Raw genomic sequence first — 21,151 nt, forward strand, 5'->3', positions numbered from 1 at the left:
GAGATGTAGAGCATTGACTTATTTAAAGGCCATTTCTGTGAATATAAATACAATAATGCTTGACCACCAGTGGAACTCAAATACATATAAGCTAATTTGTAGGTACAATCAAAGTACTGCCCTCTTCTAGTGTCAATGCCAAATAATCACGCTAACAACCATGTCTTGATCATTTCATTCTCCATTCGCAGCGTTGATGAGTCTGGCCTTAACCTCGACTAACTTGCCATGCAATTTCCTGTTCAAGAAATCATAGTTTGCCATTTCAAGAGCTCATTCAAAATCATTAGAATGAAAGCCTGTGCTTTTCCTGTTACACTTATCAAGCACAAAGAGAGAGAGCGAGAGTGAGAGAGAGATCTGAGAGCACATCCTCGCATCCCGGCCTCACGCACACTGCCTCCACCCTGCACACGAATGCTAACAACAGCTCAATCTGTGTGCCATAAAGAAAACAATGCCTGGTAATGGTTCCTTAGACAGGAGTCCAGTTAGGCCAATCAGCAGGGGAATCATCTGGAGAGCAGGGGGCTTCAGACACACTGATTGCGAGGTGATTTACCTGGAGGGATAATGACTGCAGGGTCAGGCCTGCCGGAAGAAGGCTGGGATTCTGAGCGCTGACAAGAGAGACTTTGACTCACCTCTGGCCTGCCACATCCACACACCTTTGGGTGCTGGTAGATTTATCTTTCTAGCCTTGTTTACGCATGGTATTAAAGGATTAGGTTTTCACTTTCGGGATGAAAATTTCCTGATAATTTACTCACCCCCTTCTTGATGTTAATTTAATATTTTCTTTCTTCAGTAGAAAGGAATTTAAGGTTTGGAAGGAAAATATCTCAGGCTTTTTCACTATATAGTGGACTTCTCTGGTGCTCAGTTGTTTAAACTTCCAAAATGGAGTTTCAGTAAAGCTTCATGTTGTGAAAATAGAAGTCATTTCATTCATTCATTAAATTTCTTTTTGACTTAGTCTTTATTAATTAGTGGTCGCCACAGTGGAATGAACCACTAACTTATACAGCATATGTTTTACGCAGCTGCAATCCAGTACTGGGAAACAGTCATTTTCATTAAAAAAATGTAAATAAATACAATTTTTAATACTTTTTAATTCTGTTTTGACCTAGATCTGGAATTTCTTTAGCTCTTGAATTGGCTTTTGTGGTTTAAAATATGTAAATTAGTTTTGTATTATTACTATTATTCTTATTATTGTTATTATTATTAAAATGTGCAATCATGTTTTGTATGAATTGTGTAATGTAATTAAAAATGCATTCATTCCTTTATTTTCCTTCGGCTTAGTCTTGATTTAAAAGGTCGCCACCGTGGAATGAACCACCAACTATTCCAGCATATGTTTTACACAGTGGATGCCCTTCCAGCCGCAACCCAGTACTGGGAAAAACCGATACACACTCATTCGCACATTCATACACTACAGCCAATTCATTTTTATTTAATTCACTTATAGCGCATGCCTTTGTTTTAAAAAGATGTCTAATAGACGTCTAAACATAGTCGTCTTGGCTAAAGCAAGGCTAAATTTGGGCTGTCAGTAAAAGTCTAATAGACGTCTAAGAATTGGTTAAAACTAGACTAGTCATCAAATAAACAGAAATGAACGACTACACATATAACGTCTGTCTAATCTGTCTATTTGACGAATAGTCTAGATTTGGGCTGTTATTAGACGTCTATTAGATTTTCACTGACAGCCCAAGTTTAGCCTTGTTTTAGCCAAGCTGTCTAGGTTTAGATGTCTACTAAACAAAATTGTTAACTGGGAACCCACATGAACATGGGGAGAACATGCTAACTTCACATAGAAATGCCAACTGGCCCAGCCGGGACTCCAACCAGTAACCTTCATGCTGTAAGCCGACACTGAGCCACCATCCCACTCCATAAGTGAAAATATATTTATACATTCATCTTTTTGGCTTAGTTCTTTAATTAAGGGGTCACCACAGTGGAATGAATTGCTTATCCAGCATATGTTTTACGCAGCGAATGCCGTTCCAGCTGCAACTGATCACTGGGAAACACCCATACACTTTTATTCACACACATACACTACGGACAATTTAGCCTACCTAATTCACCTATAGCGCATACCTTTGGACTTGTAGGGGAAACCGGAGCACCCGCACGAAAATGGGGAGAACATGCAAACTCCACACAGAAATGCCAACTGACCCAGCCAAGACTCGAGCAGCAACCTTCTTGCTGTGAAGCGACATCGCTACCCACTGCGCCCCCAGTCAAAATATATAACTTATTTAATACAGCATTTATAGTTTTGCCATTTTTGTACATGTATTAAAGCTGCTTTCTGAAGAGAATGTAGATGGATGCATTTCAAAAATCTAATGTGTAATTAAATAATAGTAGGTGTCAATTTTCTCAAATTTTATGATTTTGTTGTTGTTTATACATCAGTTAAGTGATTTTCAGTGATTGTATTAATATAGTAAATTAGTTATTTATTATTCTGGTATTCAAAAAGCCATACTTTTTTTTTTTTTAAATGTATGAATATGAAAAAGACAACAGAAATTATTCAGAGAGCAACAACCTCTCCTCTGATAGCTACAAAACACTGCATATTTGTCTTCTTACCTTCAAGCATCTAAACTTTCCTGGTCCTTCAGGTTGGGGGTTGAGCGTTGGGCTAACGACCCACCTCATAAAAATGAGATGTTACAAAACACCAACATTATGCAGCTAAATGTAAACTGTAAAATAAACGGCCCTGGGAGTAAGTAAAGAATAAAAAATCTGAAAATTTTGAAAGATTTAGCTATTTTAAGTTATTTGTACTTAAACATTAGGGTTAATTTCATATAGAGTTCACATTTGGTCAACTCAATTAACTGAGTTGTCAATTTTCAATTACTCAAACGAACTGAGGAAATCACCTTCCTCAAATCATTTGAGCAGTCTCTCAACTTATTAGGATTTACAATGTGGCAAAGTTTGAATGCAGCCTGCTTCAAATATGTGCTTGTAATGTTTTAAGAATTAAGTCAATATGTGGAGAGTAAGTGATTGTTTGTGGCTGTCTGAACTCATTCAACCACATGAGCATCTGCACCACAAAAGCAATCTGTTGAAGTGCGTCTGGAAGTGGACAAGCTTAAAACATTTCAGACTCTGTTTACGCTAGTATTTAGCTTTGCCCACTTGTAACTGGATCAACAAAACTGCTTTTTAACACCAGGTGTAAACAGCGCATCTATCATACAATGCTTTAAATGCTGACCTGTTGCCCCAAAGGTCTTATGCAGCAGCAAATTCAAACCTCCCCTTTCATTTCACATCACAAAAGATGGGGAAAGTCACCCTGCGAGCCACTTCCTAACAGCACCGGGACAGAGAGAGAGAGCAAGCAGACTAGCAGATAGCCAAACAGATGGGACGGGTGATTCATTTTTACTTTTTCAAATGTAAAGTGTGTGTGTGTCTCAGTGTGTGTGTGTGTGTGTGTGTGTGTGTGTGTGTGTGTGTGTGTTTTAGGGGGGGTAACAGCATCAAGTGGACTCTGTATGGAGCCTCTCTTTGATCTGCTATGGTTACCTTGCATCTTTAGAGGGCAGAGGAAGGGCAGAACGATGAGGAAGGTTCATCAAAGACCGGCCTCTGGCTTTGTGAACTTTCAGCCCACAGGGCAGAATCAGAGCTCTCCAGGACTACAAGCCATTCAGATGTTAACTTGAACATCATCTTTGAGAAAGCCCTCCATAGAAGCAAAGACGACCCAACTTGTATACTAGGAGTTGGGTACATGTCTCTGTGGGTCAAACAAAATCTAATTTGAGAGATTTTGACAGACAGTTGAGAGCACAGACATGGCATGGGGAGTAGAGAGAGAGGGAGAGTGGTCAGCAAAGAACCTCAATTCAGAAATGGAATGAGCACTGTAGTGCAGATTGGCTTCTTAATTAAAACAAATGTATGTACAAACAGATATGCAGTGCTCAACATATATGAGTACAACCCCCACAAATCTCTCATTTAAATTAATATTTTCTATAGGATGCTTTACAATATTATAGTTGTGTATATACATTAATTTAAACAGTACTGAAGCCAAATCTGGAGTCAATCTAACAAATAACTTACAATGATGTTTCAAAAAATAGAAAAAAATATTAAATAACATTTTCAAAAACAGCAAAAATCAAGAGAAACAAAAATAAATACAATTTTGTTGAAATGTTGTAGGTTGTGATTTTTGCAATATTTTGCATGAATTTAAATGTATTATCTTTTCATTTCTAAAGACGTTCTGTGACTAAAATATTATTTTAATAAATGTATCTGTTTTTTAAATGTTTTGTTCAAATGCACCAATATAAATTACCCATATTCACTGACAAATGGATAAAAATATTCATTTTCAAAATGGGCTGTACTCAAATATGCTTGAACACTGTGTGTAGACTTCCCATTTTCACTAGTTTCAGTACATTCAACATTTATTAAATATTTTATTTTGAAATGTAGTAAAAGTACAGGTGTACAAACACTTCAATAATGTACCTAAAAGGGTTGTTCACCCCTCAAAAAATTATATCATAATTCACTCATCCTCTACGTGTTAAACCCAAGGAAATATATACTGGAGAATGTTGGGGGAATAAAAAGTAAGCCATTGATTTATATTGTATTGCTTGTTCCTATGGACATCAGTGGCTGTTTTCCCAATATTCGTCAAAATATCTGGATTTGTGTTCAACAGAATAAAGAAATTCATAAAAGTTTATAACCACTTGAGTGTGATTAAACAATGAGGAGATGGTCCTTTTAGGTAAGATATCCCTTTTTTTCAATAGTGAGTTTAAGTACTTACTGTCCACCAGCAGCAAATACTGTGGTCTCTGGACATCATAATGCTACTGTACTTATATGAAGAGTTTATTAACAAAAACCTCCAAATACCATTTGATATTTTCTTCTAAAACAAGATTTTCTCTGACTCCTTTGTGTAGACTCAGTAATTTCACTTTTATAGTGATGAATAAGTTCTTTTTTTAATCAGTTCTTTTAGTCCTTAGTATTAATCTGGGGTCGCAACAGTGGAATGAACCGCCAACTTATCCAGCATATGTTTTATGCAGCAGATGCCCTTTCAGCTGCAACCCATAACTGGAAAACCTCCATTCACTTTCATCACACACATACACTATGAACAATTTAGCCTATCCAATTCACCTATACCACATGTTTTTGGACTTGCACCCATGCACACACTGAGAAAACATGCAAACTCCACATAAAACTGTCAACTGACCCAGCCAGAGCTCGAACCAGCGACCTTCTTTCTGTGAGTCAAATGTGCTACCCACTGCGCCACAGTGTTGTCTATTGCCTTTAAATTCAAATAAATTCAGTAAACTTTATTGTCTATCTTACAGGGGCTAGAAAATTGTCTTTAGACATAAGCTCACATAAAACAACAAAACAAACTCACTCAGGCTGCATCCGAAACCACATACTTCCATACTATACAGTACGCAAAAATCAGTATGCCAGCAGAGTAGTATGTCCAAATTCATAGAATTCTAAAATCAGTATGCAAGAAATTCTCAGATGACTTACTACTTCCTGCGAGATTCTGAAGTGCGCATCCCATGCACGCTGCGCTATCCCATGAAGCCCCGCAAGCTAATTCATGAATGGAAGTGAAGCGACGCAACTGACGCTGGTAGGTCACGTGACCATGACAAAAAATTGTGGATGTAGTACATCCGAATTCCATTTATACTGCTCACATTCATACTGTATAGAACATACTTTTCTAACGGCCGAATAGTACGTTTAAATTCAAATGCAGTACCTACTGAGTAGTAGGCGGTTTCGGACGCAGTCATACACAATTTTTTTTTAAATCCTACTTAAAAAACCAATGGCAGTGGGAATAAATGTCTTTTTGTACTTAGCCTATTTTGCGAAAGGGACTTTATACCGTCTGCCAGACAGAAGTAACTTGAAGGAGCCATGTAAAGGATGGGAAAAGTCTTCCACAAAAGTGGAGGTTTTTCTGTATGTCGCAGCTATAAATAAATCAGTGAGAGCGGTTTGTCTCTCACCAATTATTTTATTTGATACATTTACCAACCTTAAAAGTTTATTTTTCCTTTAACAGAGAGGGAGTTAAACCAGGCTACAATATTTAAAATAAGGACAGATTTAATACGTGATTTATATTTGACAATCAAAATGTCCATCTCAATATAAGAACTTCTCTGTTTTCTCAACAAACTCAACCGCTGCTGAGCCTTTTTTTATAATTATTTTTTAGGGAGTTTTCACCTTTAATTTGGATAGGATAGAAGAGAATACAGACAGGAAAGCATTGGAAGTAGAAAGAGTGAAAGGGTCGGCAAAGGACCTCGAGCCAGGAATCAAACTCGAGCACACTCCACCACTAGGCTATTGGTGCAGACCTGATGAGTCTTCTTTTAATATTCTCTGAGTGTTTATCAAAAGAGATTTGAAAGTCAAATTCCACACCTAAATATTTAAAAGAACTCACCTGTTCAACTTACTCCCCATTAATTAGCAAAGGGTCACTAAATGTTTCTATTTGTAGTTTGTCCAACAACACATTTCTTTCGTCTTACTTAGGTTAAGCTGCAAGGAATTCTCTGTTGTTTCTATAAAGTGAAATAACTTATAATGAACATAGGAGGCTGAGAAATATGCAAATTTTACAAGAACATTGCAGACATTAGAGGTTTTTGCATCTGAACTCTTCATATTAACACAATTCAGCTCCTCTTCACAAGGACTCAGTTTCCAGCTCTGCCCATCTCTTAGAAGTGGGCACCCATTTCTCTAGAGGCTGCGTTACGGGAGAGAGGGGTTTTGGTCGGAGGTGGGGACAGGGGTTATGGATGGGGTTTGGGGGGCTGAGAGGGCCTATTTAGCCCTCAGCAGCAGAACGTCCCCCTCTCACTCCCCCCTCCCCCGGGCTTTGTATGCCCTGAGCCCCACTCCTCCCTCTTTTGTCACCCGGCCATTCCGCTTTGCTTGGCACACACAATGGGAGCTCAGTGCTCGGGCTCCTGACGCTGCATTCTGGCTGCGCGCTGGGAAGCGAATGAACACGGCTGAGCTGGGGGAACCGGGACAGGGGGGGGGGGCTGAAACACCGTTTGACTAAATGCCACCCTGCCCCCCCAAACACCCTCACCAGCCTTCTGATACACACATACACAGATGGAGTGCACAAAACAAGTGCCATCCGACCAGACCATGGCACTCGGCGGAAAAACAAGCCTAAACAAACAAGTGTTCCCATCATGCCTGTGCTGGGACAGCTCAACTGGAGCGTGACTGAGCCTGGCTACATATGTGTTCTCTTTATCTCCTCTAGCGGGCTGCCGGGCACCGGGCCCATGCGGAATTTTAAGACCTGGCCCTCTGAGACTTGGGTCAGAAAATTAATGCACAGTGAGGGGGAACCAGTGTGTTTATTTGAAACAATTAAACCATTTCACGCCCCCTTGACAAATCAATCCAGGGAGACATGTGGTTGTGTTATGTAATATTAACGGTGAGTTACGGTTGGCATCACCAACAACAATAACAACATCTTACTTAACTGACAGTGGGATCAATATAAAAACTCTGTGTCTGAGTAAGAATTATAATTTTTTTATTAAGGGGGAATATTTGCAGCTCACAAACGACAAATAATAACCTCATTAACAGTTTTTTTGTGTGTTTTGTGTTAGATTCAACAGTTCACAAATGAATCTTTTACATTATATCAGCACTTTGTTTTTCTGTGATGTAGAATTCTAGGCATGCAGGACTCTAAGCATGCACGCACTCAGTGAAACTTCAGCATTTTCAGCAGTGACTAATCTAAACAGCCTCTGATTGGCCACCGAACGTACAAGCTCAACAGAATTGTGTTGGATAGTAACTGAATGATGAAATAAATCTGATGAAATGTGTGGAGGTCTAAATGTAATGCTGTAAAATGTCACTTTATTTTTTTTTTATTTAACAGTAACAGGAGTAATATGTGAAGAGCTCAGATGCAAAAAAAACTCTAAATGCCATCTAATCTTTTCTTCCAAAGTTAGCATTTTTCTCAGGCTCTTGTGGGCAGGTTCATTAAATTCACTTTATGTCGATAAATAGGGTTTTTTTATCAGCTGAAAAGGGAAATAATTTAACAAACATATGAGGTTAAGAAAAAGGATAGTTTTTATAGGAAATTTCAGACATTTACAGGTTTTTGCATCTGAACTCTTCATGTTTAGTTTTACTTTTCAGGAGCATTTTTGGCCCATAAATCCTGAAACCTCAAGATAGCCTAAATATATTAGGCTACAATACACTAAATATATGAAGCGAATAATACAATAATAAAAATAAACATTTTAACCAGGATTATTAGCTTTTAAAAGTGTTACTTTATCTGTAACTATAATATAACTATGCTGTTATATTTTAAGAACATTTCCATACAGTAACAGTTAGCTATCAATTGACTTCCTTGACAATACATGGACTTTTTTTTGTGTGTGTTTTAGTCATTTTTTATGTCATCTTTTCTTTTTTTTACTGATCTTTCTTTTAAGATTAAATACAATATGGCCTGTTTTCTCCACTATTACAATAAGTAATGCTGTTGAGTCCCTGACGCATGATGCAGTGACCACAGGTGCATCCACGCCTCTCCCATCCTGAACATCTGCGACTAGTGCCTGAACCCCACCAGCCTACACACGTCCACACTGCAGCTCAGAGATGGATCTGTCTCAGTGGGCAAAGCTCAGGCGGCATGGAGGGAAAGAGGGGTGGCCTGTTGTTTCTGTGTGCGCATATGAGGGTGAAGCAGAAGGTAAGTGTGTGTGGGTGTGTGTGTGTGTGTGTGTGTGTGTGTGTGTGTGTGTGTGTGTGTGTGTGTGTGTGTGTGTGTGTGTGTGTGTGTGTGTGTTTGTAGGGGGGGTCGAATTGTGAGTTCAGTTTGAGTTTCAAAGCCCTGCTTGTTCGCCTATATTTCACACCACAGTGACATCTTAAAGACCAGACAGGCCTGGTTGCTCTGCCCTCTTTTTTCACATTCGGAGGGAAAAGACAGAAGCTGGGGAGACTGCAGGAGGGGGGATTGAAATATATGTAAATAGCCCCCAAAGGGGATCCGAATTTTATGGGTTCAGAAATTTAGTTCAGCCAACCCGAATAATCAAATGTGGGAACAAAAACACCCACATCCAACCTACCAGAACTAACATCTAATGCTTGCCATGACTTTGCCAAGTAAGACCTGTTCTTAGAACAACAACATTCCAATCCAGAAACATGATTCTAACCTCTGAACCTAACCTTAACCAAAATTCAGGCCTACAATCAAAAACTATGGATAAATAATAATGGAGTAGAAGCGCTAAAGCTCAAAGTTTGGTTTTCTGCCTAACCTTGACACTAATTGCAAACCTATCCATCAAGTCTGATTGGTTGAGTGGAATGTTGTTGTATAAAAAATGCTGATCCAGAAACACGTTTCACTTGTTAAAATTGTGTTCATCAACAAAGTCCATAGACCTTTTCCACCAAGGCAGTTTGAGTGCTGGTTCAGAGCCAGAGCCTAGTTTTAATTGGTTCTTTGTCCTTCCACATCTAAAGCATCTTCTAAGCAGAAAAAGTGGTTCATAAGCACCCAACAGAAGATTTTAAATAGCTGTTTTTGAAATATTAGCTAAACGCAAAGCTAAATACATTCTCACTTGTACTCTCTGTTTAACAAAATTGTGGTGATTAACTTTAGTAGCTGGATTTTAGATGACTGAATGTTTCTCCATGTTTGGATGCCAAAGTAGGTTTGGCATGAGCATCAATCTGCTTGATAAGTTATACATCACGCATCAAAATTTCTGGGTCCATATTCAATTAGATGTCAAAAATGAACAAACAGTACCAATATATGCTCGCAATATGCTTTAATACTAACGAAAATCATGATCTTGGATGGTCAGACAGTGGTCCGTTTTCTTTAAATGAGTAAAATATAAGGACCCAACATATACCCAGCGCAATGAGGCGCAATACATGTTTGGCGCGATTTGTTGCTATTTTCAGACCAGCACAACCCTAATTTTAACATTTTAAATAGCAAATCCATTTGCGCCACTTTGTGGTCTCATGGGTGTGCCAGTCTAGATAGGAGGTGTGTTAAGGCATATTGTTGGTGCGTTGCTATTTTGAAGAACTGAAATGTGCCATTGACCTTTAAAAACACGATAGTAAAGCATCTATGTGGACCCAAAACGCTAACACATTGCTTAATACACACAGGATGTACCGCAATACACAAACAGCTTTACATATGAAAAAATTAAAGGATTAAAATGTTACAAAAATGATTATTTTCTACATAAATATAAAAACCTCTACCTCCATGCCTTCTTCATGTCCAGTTTATTCATGAATAATTTGCATTTGTATAATGATATTATTAGCAGTATTATTTATTATATGCATATTTATATATGTTTTAATAAAAACAAGTTTAGATTTTTCTACCACACTTTGTTATTATTTGTCATTTTTTTAAGTTTGCTGGAAATTAGAACTGAATTAAGAAATAGTTTTGAAACCAATCTTTGCGCTAAACAAACAAAAAAAATATATATAGGCTAATGGATGTCTTCAGTGGAGTGAGTTTCCATGAAAAGTAAAGGAGTAAAGAGTAAAAAGAGAAAGTGGCCAAATGGTGGAGACTTGTTCTTTATCCTAACGAAGCAAATGGTCTGTTTAACTGTTTTTTCACTAGTAACGCATTCAGTTATTTCACTTACAAAGTCCGCCATTCAAATAGCAAATGTGCCATGGAGCAACCCAACTGACTCTTAAAGGCAATTGGAGATGAGTCTCTGATTAGTTTAATCCATGTTATGCTTAAAACACACCCATAACTCATTAAGAGAATAAGCACAACCCTGTTAGACCATGCGCCAGGGTGCAAAATTTATTTTTCTGTCCTTAAAATAGCAAAAGTGGATTCGGACATGCCCTTAATGCTTTTGCGCCATGCGCTTTAGACTTTGCCTCTAGATCGTTAAAATAGAGCCCTTTGGTGTCTGACCAACACCATGATTTTGTAAAAAAAAATACACTTTAATGTATGATACGATTAAGCAGTCATAATAAATGGATATTGAGATAGAATTTTCTCAATTCAAATGGGTAGAGGCTTGAACACAGAAAAGGTTTTTTTACATCACAACTTAACCAGCAGATAACAATGGAAGATTCACGATTGTTGATGGTGTGATTGTGTTTGGTGCTTCAACACTAGCATTTCTGAAACGAAGTGAGATGTATTCATTGACTTGGCACTGTAGCAGCTCTCTACCCTGTGGAAAAGCAAACCAGTTTTTAAAAGGCTCGCCAGTCAAACCAGCTACAAACCAGCAATCGCACTAGCTCTGAACTAGCACCTGGTTCATGCTGGTGGAAAAGGGGTAATAGTCGGCCAAAGCCCACACATACACAGCCTCATTTCTCCAACAACTCCGTCATATGATGTAATTGTACCTGAGAACAGGCTCCCATTGGGCTCTGCCAGTGAGACGAGAGGAAGATGAGGAGGGATTTTGAGGAAGGTGGAAGCAGACTTCATACCTGATCAGGCAGCACAGCCGGCTCCTGATTACAGCAGCATTTTACCCAGCAGGCCCTCTGCCTCATCCAGCACCTCTGAATATGGAGCAGACGGGCAGCCAATCAGCCCACGGCTCCCTCTCACCTAATGACAGAATTAAGGCTTGTTTGGATCGATTTTCTCAGACTTTACGGGCTTTCTGGAGAAAAAAAAGCACACAATGAGAAAACTCTGTATTATTGCGTGGGAGGTCTAGCATGTAACGGATATTAAAAAAAAAAGTTTTGTTTGACAGATCTGAGGATTACGTTGGGATAGTAGTATGGGGACTTTTTCAAGAAAAGTGACGGTGGTCTATCCATAATTTTTTTTTTTCCAATATTCTGGAAAAGATCCTCTCTTAATGCTATTATAACTCTCATAATGCTTTCAAATACTGTATACTACCTACTAAAAGAAGAGTTGCTATTAATGAATAAGTCACATATGAATTTTGTTTTTTTACTAAAGCTCTAAAATGTATGTGAATGCTATTTCTCAATAAAAGAAATTTTCCATATTAGTAATAATCCATATTGACATGATAGCATCACGCAGATTTGTAGGCTGTACATCCATGATACAAATCTCCCATTCCACCACATCCCAAAGGTGCTCTATTGGATTGAGATCTGGTGACTGTGGAGGCCATTTGAGTACAATGAACTCATTGTCATGCTCAAGAAACCAATCTGAGATGACTTGTACTTTATGAAATGGCACGTTATCCTGCTGGACGTAGCCATCAGAAGATGGGTACACTGCGGTCATAAAGGGTCAGCAACAATATTCATGTAGGCTGTGGCATTGACACAATGCTTAATTGTTATTAATGGGCCCAAAATGTGCCACGGATGTATCCCCCACATCATTACACCACCACCATCAGCCTGAACCATTAATGCAAGACAGGATGGATCTATGCTTTCATGCTGTTGCCGCGGATTTCTGACCGTACAATCCGAATGCTGCAACAGAAATTGAGGCTTGTCAGACCAGGCAACGTTTTTCCAATCTTCTATTGTCAAATTTTGGTGAGCCTGTGAAAATTGTAGCCTCAGTTTCCTGTTCTTAGATGACAGGAGTGGTACCCGTTATGGTCTTCTGCTGCTGTAGCCCATCTGCTTCAATGTTCAACGTGCGTGCATTCAGAGATGCTCTTCTGCATACCTCAGTTGTAACAAGTGGTTAATTGAGTTACTGATGCCTTTCTATCAGCTGGAACCAGTCTGGCCATTCTCCTCTGACCTTTGGCATCAACAAGGCATTTGCACCCACAGAACTACCACTCACTGGATATTTTCTCTTTTTCAGCCCATTCTCTGTAAACTCTAGTGATGGTTGCGCGTGAAAACCCCAGTAGATCAGCAGTTTCTGAAATATTCAGACCAGCCAGTCTGCCACCAACAACCATGCCACGTTTAAAGTCACATTTGTAGCAGATCGTCTGGACCATGTCTACATTCCTAAAAACATTGAGTTGCTGCCATGTAATTGGCTAATTAGAAATTTGCGTTAACTAGCAGTTGGCAGGTATACCTAATAAAGTGGCCGGTGAGTGTATGATGCATGTTATATTTGTAAATAAAAAGTGCTTTCCTTTTCACTGACAACATTTTTTTACTCTGGGAAAATAGAAAGAAAAGCTCTGTATCAAACATTTTACTTAAACCCATACATAATAAAACCAGTGAATCTAGAAACTAACTATTTTCATATGTAGAATTATTTTTTCCATAGCTGTCTATAAAAAGAAAGGTGAGAGATTTTTTTAATTGTTATTCTAATTTCTAATTATTCTAATCTCTAATTGTTCTGAATTTATATGAATTAAATTGTTATAAATGTGTTAAAAAACATAGTAGTTACAAACTGTTCCTTAAAAATCACCACACGCATTTCAGACAGAGAATTATATTCATGATCTTAATGTTATAATGTCAAAAGAAAAACAGTGTTGGTAAGAAAAGGGCATTAGTGTGGTTGTTTTGGGCTCTGAATGAGTGATATGAGACTCTCGTCTGCTGAGTGTTCAGTGATTCTCCTGCCATCAGAAGGGTCGACACAAAGCCCTCTGACACTCGGGAAGCACAAATCCCCTGAGCTCTGTCAAACTGCATTAAATCCTCAGTGTGCTGCTCGTGGAGAACTAAAGGCCTATTAAGAACATCTTTCTAGTCATTATAGCGAGCAGATTGGCAGTCATAAAAACATGTACCTGATGAGCAGGGCTTCGAAACTGGTGAACAAACTGAAATCAAACGATGAGCAGAGTTTAATTCTGAGATCAGTCAAAAAAAAAAAATACAAACAAATAATGTGTTAAATGCTCAACATATAATTGCTTTTTTTTAATGCAGACATATTGTTTGTTGATGATGCCAAATTTACTTCAGACTTGTTAATAACTAAACAAATTAAAGTATGAAGAAAAGCTTTTGTTTCAAATGCAGTACAAAACATAGTATATATTTAAAAAATCACCACATGCATTTCAGACAGTCAGAAGTATTTTCATTTTATTTAATCTTAATGTTATAATGTCAAAAGAAAAAAATGTTGTTAAGAAAAGGAAAACAGACAAACCTTTTGTTGCTGATGTCAAATTTTGTTCAGGCTTCTGTATATTGGAACAAATTCATCTGTAGGTAGAAAGAAAAGAACTTTAAATAAACTTTAAAAAACTTTAATAAACTTCCTTCAACTTACAACAAAATAAGTATATTTGACATTCTACAATAAAGTGTAATTTAAGTTAATTTAAGTATACTATTATCAGAGTACTACTGTTGTATTAAGTATATTATTTCAATATTTTTATTATTACTGCTTTTGGGACAAAATTGACCCACTTTTTCGATTCTAAAAATATTATTTTAGGTTTTTTGTACTGAAAGCGAACTTGTACTTACAAATTAACATTACATATAATGGAAAAAATGACTGCATGTCTACAAATAAACACTGATATTTTTCTGAAGAGGTGGAAAAGTATTACAACATATTTAAAGGTTACTTAACCTATCCCCACTGTAATTTGAGGTAACTACAATGTAACACAATGTAACTTGATGTACAAATGCATCCGCTGAAAAGTAATTATGATGGCAGTACCTTTTATTTGTTTATTATATATATATATATATATATATATATATATATATATATATATATATATATATATATATATATATATATATATATATATATATATATATGTATCTTCATTGACCCAATGTACATTTTAATTTTTGTATGAACTGTTCCTTTTTGAAATCACCAGACATTGTACTTGCTTGAGGTTAATTTTTACTTGTGAAGAAAAAAAAAACATATTGGCCAAATAAATTCTAATGTATTGAATATATAACAAATTTTATGGCTGTTGCCATTGATGTAGCATTTTCGGGTTTCTTTGTTATGAATGTTACCACAAGCGTCTCTAAAAACTTGATAGAAACGCATGCACCTAATTTGAATTTTGGATTTTCTTTTTTGTGCGATCCTTCACATTAGAATGGAGGCCCGGCTACTGACACAGCTGTGTTCACTAAAGACTGTGCTAAAACTCTTCTAGCCAACTTCAAGCAAAGTCCATCTATCTTTAATTCCCTTGGTGTTACACACACATCATTGGCGACTGGGCCTCTCTCAAATCCTCCACTCTGATCCTGCTGTCAGTCGGTGAAGCGGCTTCACACACACACACTCACACTGGCCTCTTTTACATCTCAACAGACCAAAGCCAAACACCAACAACTCCCGATCTAAAGACGAATGAACCGCCAGAATGTTTTTGATTCTGTTGACCCATTTATAGGGAAAATTCAGTATATTTATATTCTATTGTATATATATCAAATTGTTTTATTTAATTTTGTTTTAAGTTTATGTTAATAATTGTCTAAATTTGACAACTATGAAGTAAAATTATTTGAATAACGATAATATTAAAAGAACTGCATAATTCAGGAACATTTCATTGTTGTAATAATTTGATTGTGCATTTTTAATTTTTTTATGTTCATATTCTTTTTACTTTTTTCATTTTGAAGGTAAACATTTGGATTATTTTGGGTTTTACCTTTAAAATAGAATGATTATAAAAACATAAACAATTAATTAATAATATTATTAATATAATTCTGATTTATACACTACTATTAGTATTATTATTTACATTTACATTTACATTTAGTCATTTATCAGACGCTTTTATCCAAAGCGACTTACAAATGAGGACAAGGAAGCAATTTACACAACTAAGAGCAACAATGAATAAGTGCTATAGGCAAGTTTCAGGTCTGTAAAGTCTAAGAAGGGAAGTGTTAGTAGTATTAGTATTTTTTGTGTATTAAGATTTTGTGATCATAATAAATTAAAACATAAAATATTGTGAGAAAAAGGGAAAGGAGTGATTTAGTGACACAATAAGTCGTTTTTCTTTAGCTGTCATGTAGTGTTGTGCTGTAGGATGTGTCAGGGTGACAGTAAGATCAGGGGTTGAAGGCCAATCTTACTTGAGCATCTTGTTCTTCATGTCTCGACAGGTGTGTTCGCAACAAATTACATAGAGCTGCTATGTCTGTGTAGGTTGAATGTCATGTGCTAATTATTCTGGAGACACTCTTCGCATGTGAACACTGAATAAAATGAAATGTTTGCTTGCCTTTATTTAGTGCATGTCTGACATGTGCTGATTTGGCCTCTGGCGTCTAATGTGGAGTCCTGTGAAAACCACTGATCCAGCACCTCTCTGGCTTTAACTAAGTCTCAATATAGTGAAGCAGATAAATCTTTATGTAGGTCTCCAAGCTCACAGAAATTCATAAAAAAAAATGAATGAACTGGAAAAGGAAATTGTAGTCAACACATAAGAAATTATAACTTATTACATTTTTATTATTATTACTATTATTATTATTATTATTATAATATCTGTTATTATTATTATTATTATTATTATTATTACTGTTCATTTAAGCTATTCTAAGTTTCTCCCTCAAGTTCAAAATAAAAATGATAAAAATTTCAAATAATCATAATATTATAATAATAAAGTGTTCCTCGAGTAATTATTATTATTATTATTATTATTATTACTGTTCATTTAAGCTATTTTAAGCTTTTCTCTCAAGTTCAAAATAAAAATGTTAAAAATTACAATTAATCATATTAATCATTATTGTTAATTGTTATCAACAACAATAATTCTACTATTTATATGGATAATATAATATTTATTTTCCTTAATTAAACAACAGTGATCATATTAATGTGGATTATATAATTTAATATATTTTCCGTCAAATTTATTAACAACAACCATAATAGTAATTCATCAAAATATTTCAAGAATATTTGTTTATTATTATTATTCAATATTTTAATTAGGTTTTGTGCTTTTATAATACTTTTAATTTGGAAAGAAAATAATATTATAACAAAATAATAATAATAATAATAATAATAGGCTCATAGTTCAGGATTAAAATAATTTTAATATAATAACTAAATAACTAATTAATTTTACATATAATTTGCTTAACCTTAAAAATAATAATTCCTCACATACATATACATGTATATACACCTTGAAGACTGTTGACTTTCACCCGGTCCCACTCTTAACACAAACAAGTGTTGAGCAGTCAGGTGAACAGACAACATCCGCCGCACAACCTGCGTTTACAAGACAACTTAAGAAAAATGCTTTTTCATGACTCGCTCAGTCACTATATCACTCCTTTCCCCTTTTTTTCTCCCATCGGCCCGGGCTATTAAATCAGCATCTTGACCCGTTGACCCGAGGCCCGGGCTGTAAAGACGCCCCCCGTGGGTCACAGGCCTGATTGGGGCCATTTGAATATGAAATGCGCTCGGCTGGGCATGGAAACAGCCCGGCGCTGCGAGGGCCACGCTGACCCCCAGAGAGAGGCCCACCGATCAACGCTTCTCGGGACGGAGACTTTGCTAAGTATGGATTTACATGGGAGAAAAGGAGAGAGGGATGAAGGGAAGAGAAGGAGAGCATTTGAATAAGAGAAGAGGCAATTCCCGTTAGCATGACAAAGGGGCCTGCCATCATTGGTGATTGGTGTCACAGCGCGCCTCTATAGCAGGACGGGCCCCCTGCGTGGCTCCATGTGTGGAGCTCAGCCATGTTTATGCATCCGAGGTGTGATATTTGCCGGGGGTTTTGGACAGGGAGGGATGCGAATGAACTTTTTCGTTGTTCTACTTGTGGGACAAGAAAAAGTGTGCATTTTGGAGGTGCAACAAAAGTGCTTTAACTCTCGATTTGACTTATATAGAAGATTTTAGAGTGATGCAGGAAATATAACTTCAGCTAAAGTTTTCCTTCTCATATTTACTTGCATCAAAGCAAGAAAATTATTGAGTTAATTTGCTTGGGCTTTAACAACCTTGTTGATTTTAATACACTTTTACATTACATTACAAAAACTAATGAGATTTTCACATTATAATTAGGGCCAGACAGAATCTGTGAAAAATTTTGCTATTTCTGCACAGAATATTGCAAAAAATCTACAAATTTATATAGAATGATTTTGGGTGTATCTTAACTGAATAACTGAATAAAAAATAATTAAAAAATATATTTATAAACGTATAAAAATAAGACATTTTTAGCTTTTATTTAATGTTTTCAATGCAAATCCTATTGAATCTATTAATTTGGTAAACAAAGCAAATCTCTCATTTAATATATCGAGCATATATCTACTAAAAAACAAAAAATATTACTTTACAAACTTTATTGTATATAAATCATGTGAACGTTTTCATGTTAGTCAGTAATCTTACTGAAATTAATTCAAAAACTGAATAAATATACATTTACACACATTTACACACAACAAAATTAATAGAATCAATGATAGGCTGAATATCTGTGGATTCTGTGTGGGCCTATTTATGTTTAATGATAAGTCGAGTGTACATGAAAGTGAAAATAACAAAGTAAAATATACGTAGTATGAATAAACACATATGAATACAAAATTAATACAAAAATACTAAATATGTGTACAAACATACCACACACAAGGTACAAAAGCTGTCACTGGGGTGGTACCTTTTTAAGTTACATATTACCTAAAAAGTACACTGTAAAAAAATCCTGGTTGCTTTTAATTTTTAGGCTGAATTAAATGAAGCTTACGAGTCCATTGAACTTATATTATGTTAAACTGACTTCACTTATAAGCTTGTCTAACATAAAAGATAGGACATGAATACCTTAGTTACAATAACTTAAACACATATGCTGTCAGGACTAATTGATCATATATTTTTTCACAGTGTAGAAAAGTGTACCTTTTGAAAAGTGAAAAGTGTTCCTTAATTTCAGAGGTAACATAATATCTGACAAGGTAACAAAGGACAAAATGTGTTACATTTTGTTACAAATAGTGTTACATGTGTTACAAAAAACAATGTCTCTTTTGTGCTACTGGAAATCAATGGAGATCAGTTTTTGATATTTTAACAAATTTTAAAATAAAGCCAACTGTCTTCACATTTTAAAAACATGAACAGATATTCATAGATATGTCCACATTTAAGCTTTTCATACAGTGGGTTAAAAAACCTGACACTTCACAAACAGCTGACAGTTGTGACCTAAACGTGATACAACAATACAATCTAAATTTACACGTGTTATAGTGTTGGGGGTGACTCATTACAAGTAACGCGAGTTACATAATAATATCAGATTCTAACAAGTAACACATTACTTTTAAAAGTAAAAAAAATAATATTAGAGATACTTTTTATTTTACTTAATGAACTTTAAAAAATACATTGCTGAATTAAAATTAGTCACAATGAATCGTGCAGTCAATGAGAGAATGTGTTCATTATTTTAAACGCATTGAAGAAAAGGAAAAGGAGATTTACTCAATGGACAGTGATTTTACTTAAGACAAATTGTACAAAAGTAGCAAACATTACTTTAAACTTTCAATTACATTTGAAAACATACATTTGGCATTTATAACTCTGGGGTAAGAAAGTTCTGAGATAACAATATCCTAAAATATAATTTTTTTATATATATATATATATATATATATATATATATATATATTTTTTTTTTTTTAAGGGAAAATGTAGGTGTAGGTTATGCAGTGTGTTGTTAATTGCAAAGCTCCAAAAGAAAGAAAAAAAAACAAGTCCTCAGCCTCAATCGAGTAATAAAAAAAAATGCAAAAATTACTTAAAAGTAGCGATGCACATTACTTACTATAACATGTAACTAAGAAATGCAACTAGTCACTTTTTGGGGGAGCAATTCAATATTGTAATGTTTTACTTTTAAAAGTAACTTTCCCCAACACTCGTTACAACAACAAATCTTAAAATTTAGATTAGGAATCAAATCTCTGAGAGTCTGACGAGACTCACATTCAAAATTACTATTTACTTACAGTTGCAATCAGAATTATTAAACTCCCTTTAAATATTTCCCAAATTATGATGTTTAACAGCAATTAAATTTTCACAGTATGTCTGATAATATTTTTTCTTCTGGAGAAAGTATCATTGCTTTATTCCGGCTAGAACAAAAGCAGCTTTTAATTTTTTAAAAGCCATTTTAAGGTCAAAATTATTAGCCCCTTTAAGCTATTTATTTTTGATTGTCTACAGAACAAACCATGGTTATACGATAACTTGCCTAATTACCCTATCCTGCCAAGTTAACTTAATTAGCCTAGTTAGGCCTAGTTTAACCTAAGTACCTAGTTTAAATGTCACTTTAAGCTGTATAGAAGTGTCATGAAAAATATCAAGTAAAATATTATTTACTGTCATCATGGCAAAGATAAAACACATCAGTTATTAGAAATGAGTAATTAAAACTGTTATGTTTAAAAATGTGTTGAAAAAATCTCTCCATTAAACAGAAATGGGGGGAAAAATAAACAGGGGGGCTAATAATTCTGATTGCAAATGTAGCTATACTTTTAATAAATATTGGAGTAATATAAATGAAAACATGATATTTTACTTTGGAATGTTGTAAAGTAAAAGAAAAAGATTTCCAAAACAAAAAACCTGACAATGTACATTATCAAAATAAATAGTACTGACGTAGCAACAGTAAAAATATGCACCTTAACTAATATACCCTTAATTCGCAGTTTAAAGTTTTCCCATGAAACAGGGTTCTTTACTAAGCTTTAAAGCCCTGTATTACTACTTTGACAAGCAAAGCCTGTAGGCACATCAGTGTTCACAAGAGAGGGAAAACGGTAGGACTGCCGTGTTTATTTTCTGTTATCTTACTCATTAGCTGATGTTCCTTCTTACACTTGCAAGCAGCTACTGATCTTTCTGTAATTCACGCTGGAGTGCCGCTGTGAGTGACAAGCTGAAGTGGACAAAATAATAACTCTGTTGATGTATGCGAGTCTCTTTAAAGCATTTCAAAATGTATCATATTATGCA

At 35.6% G+C, this 21,151-nt stretch overlaps 1 long non-coding RNA gene across 31 annotated transcripts in view; it reads right to left on the reverse strand.

Moving 5' to 3' along the window:
* si:ch211-143l19.3 overlaps nt 1-21,151 on the reverse strand; it is a 117,732-nt gene that overhangs the window by 42,723 nt on the left and 53,858 nt on the right. For 15 of the 31 annotated variants that reach the window (XR_015507667.1, XR_015507668.1, XR_015507665.1 and 12 more), the window contains 3 exons: nt 14,261-14,316; nt 13,893-13,925; nt 11,569-11,834 (listed from right to left, as the gene is read on the reverse strand). This is a non-coding gene — a long non-coding RNA (si:ch211-143l19.3). The remainder of the gene's footprint in view (nt 1-11,568; nt 11,835-13,892; nt 13,926-14,260; nt 14,317-21,151) is intronic. The other 16 variants (XR_015507664.1, XR_015507656.1, XR_015507655.1 and 13 more) reach the window with 3 other exon arrangements.

This window comes from Danio rerio, chromosome 14 (genome assembly GCF_052040795.2).
Source record: "Danio rerio strain M-AB ecotype USA chromosome 14, GRCz13ab, whole genome shotgun sequence".
Taxonomy (NCBI): domain Eukaryota; kingdom Metazoa; phylum Chordata; class Actinopteri; order Cypriniformes; family Danionidae; genus Danio; species Danio rerio.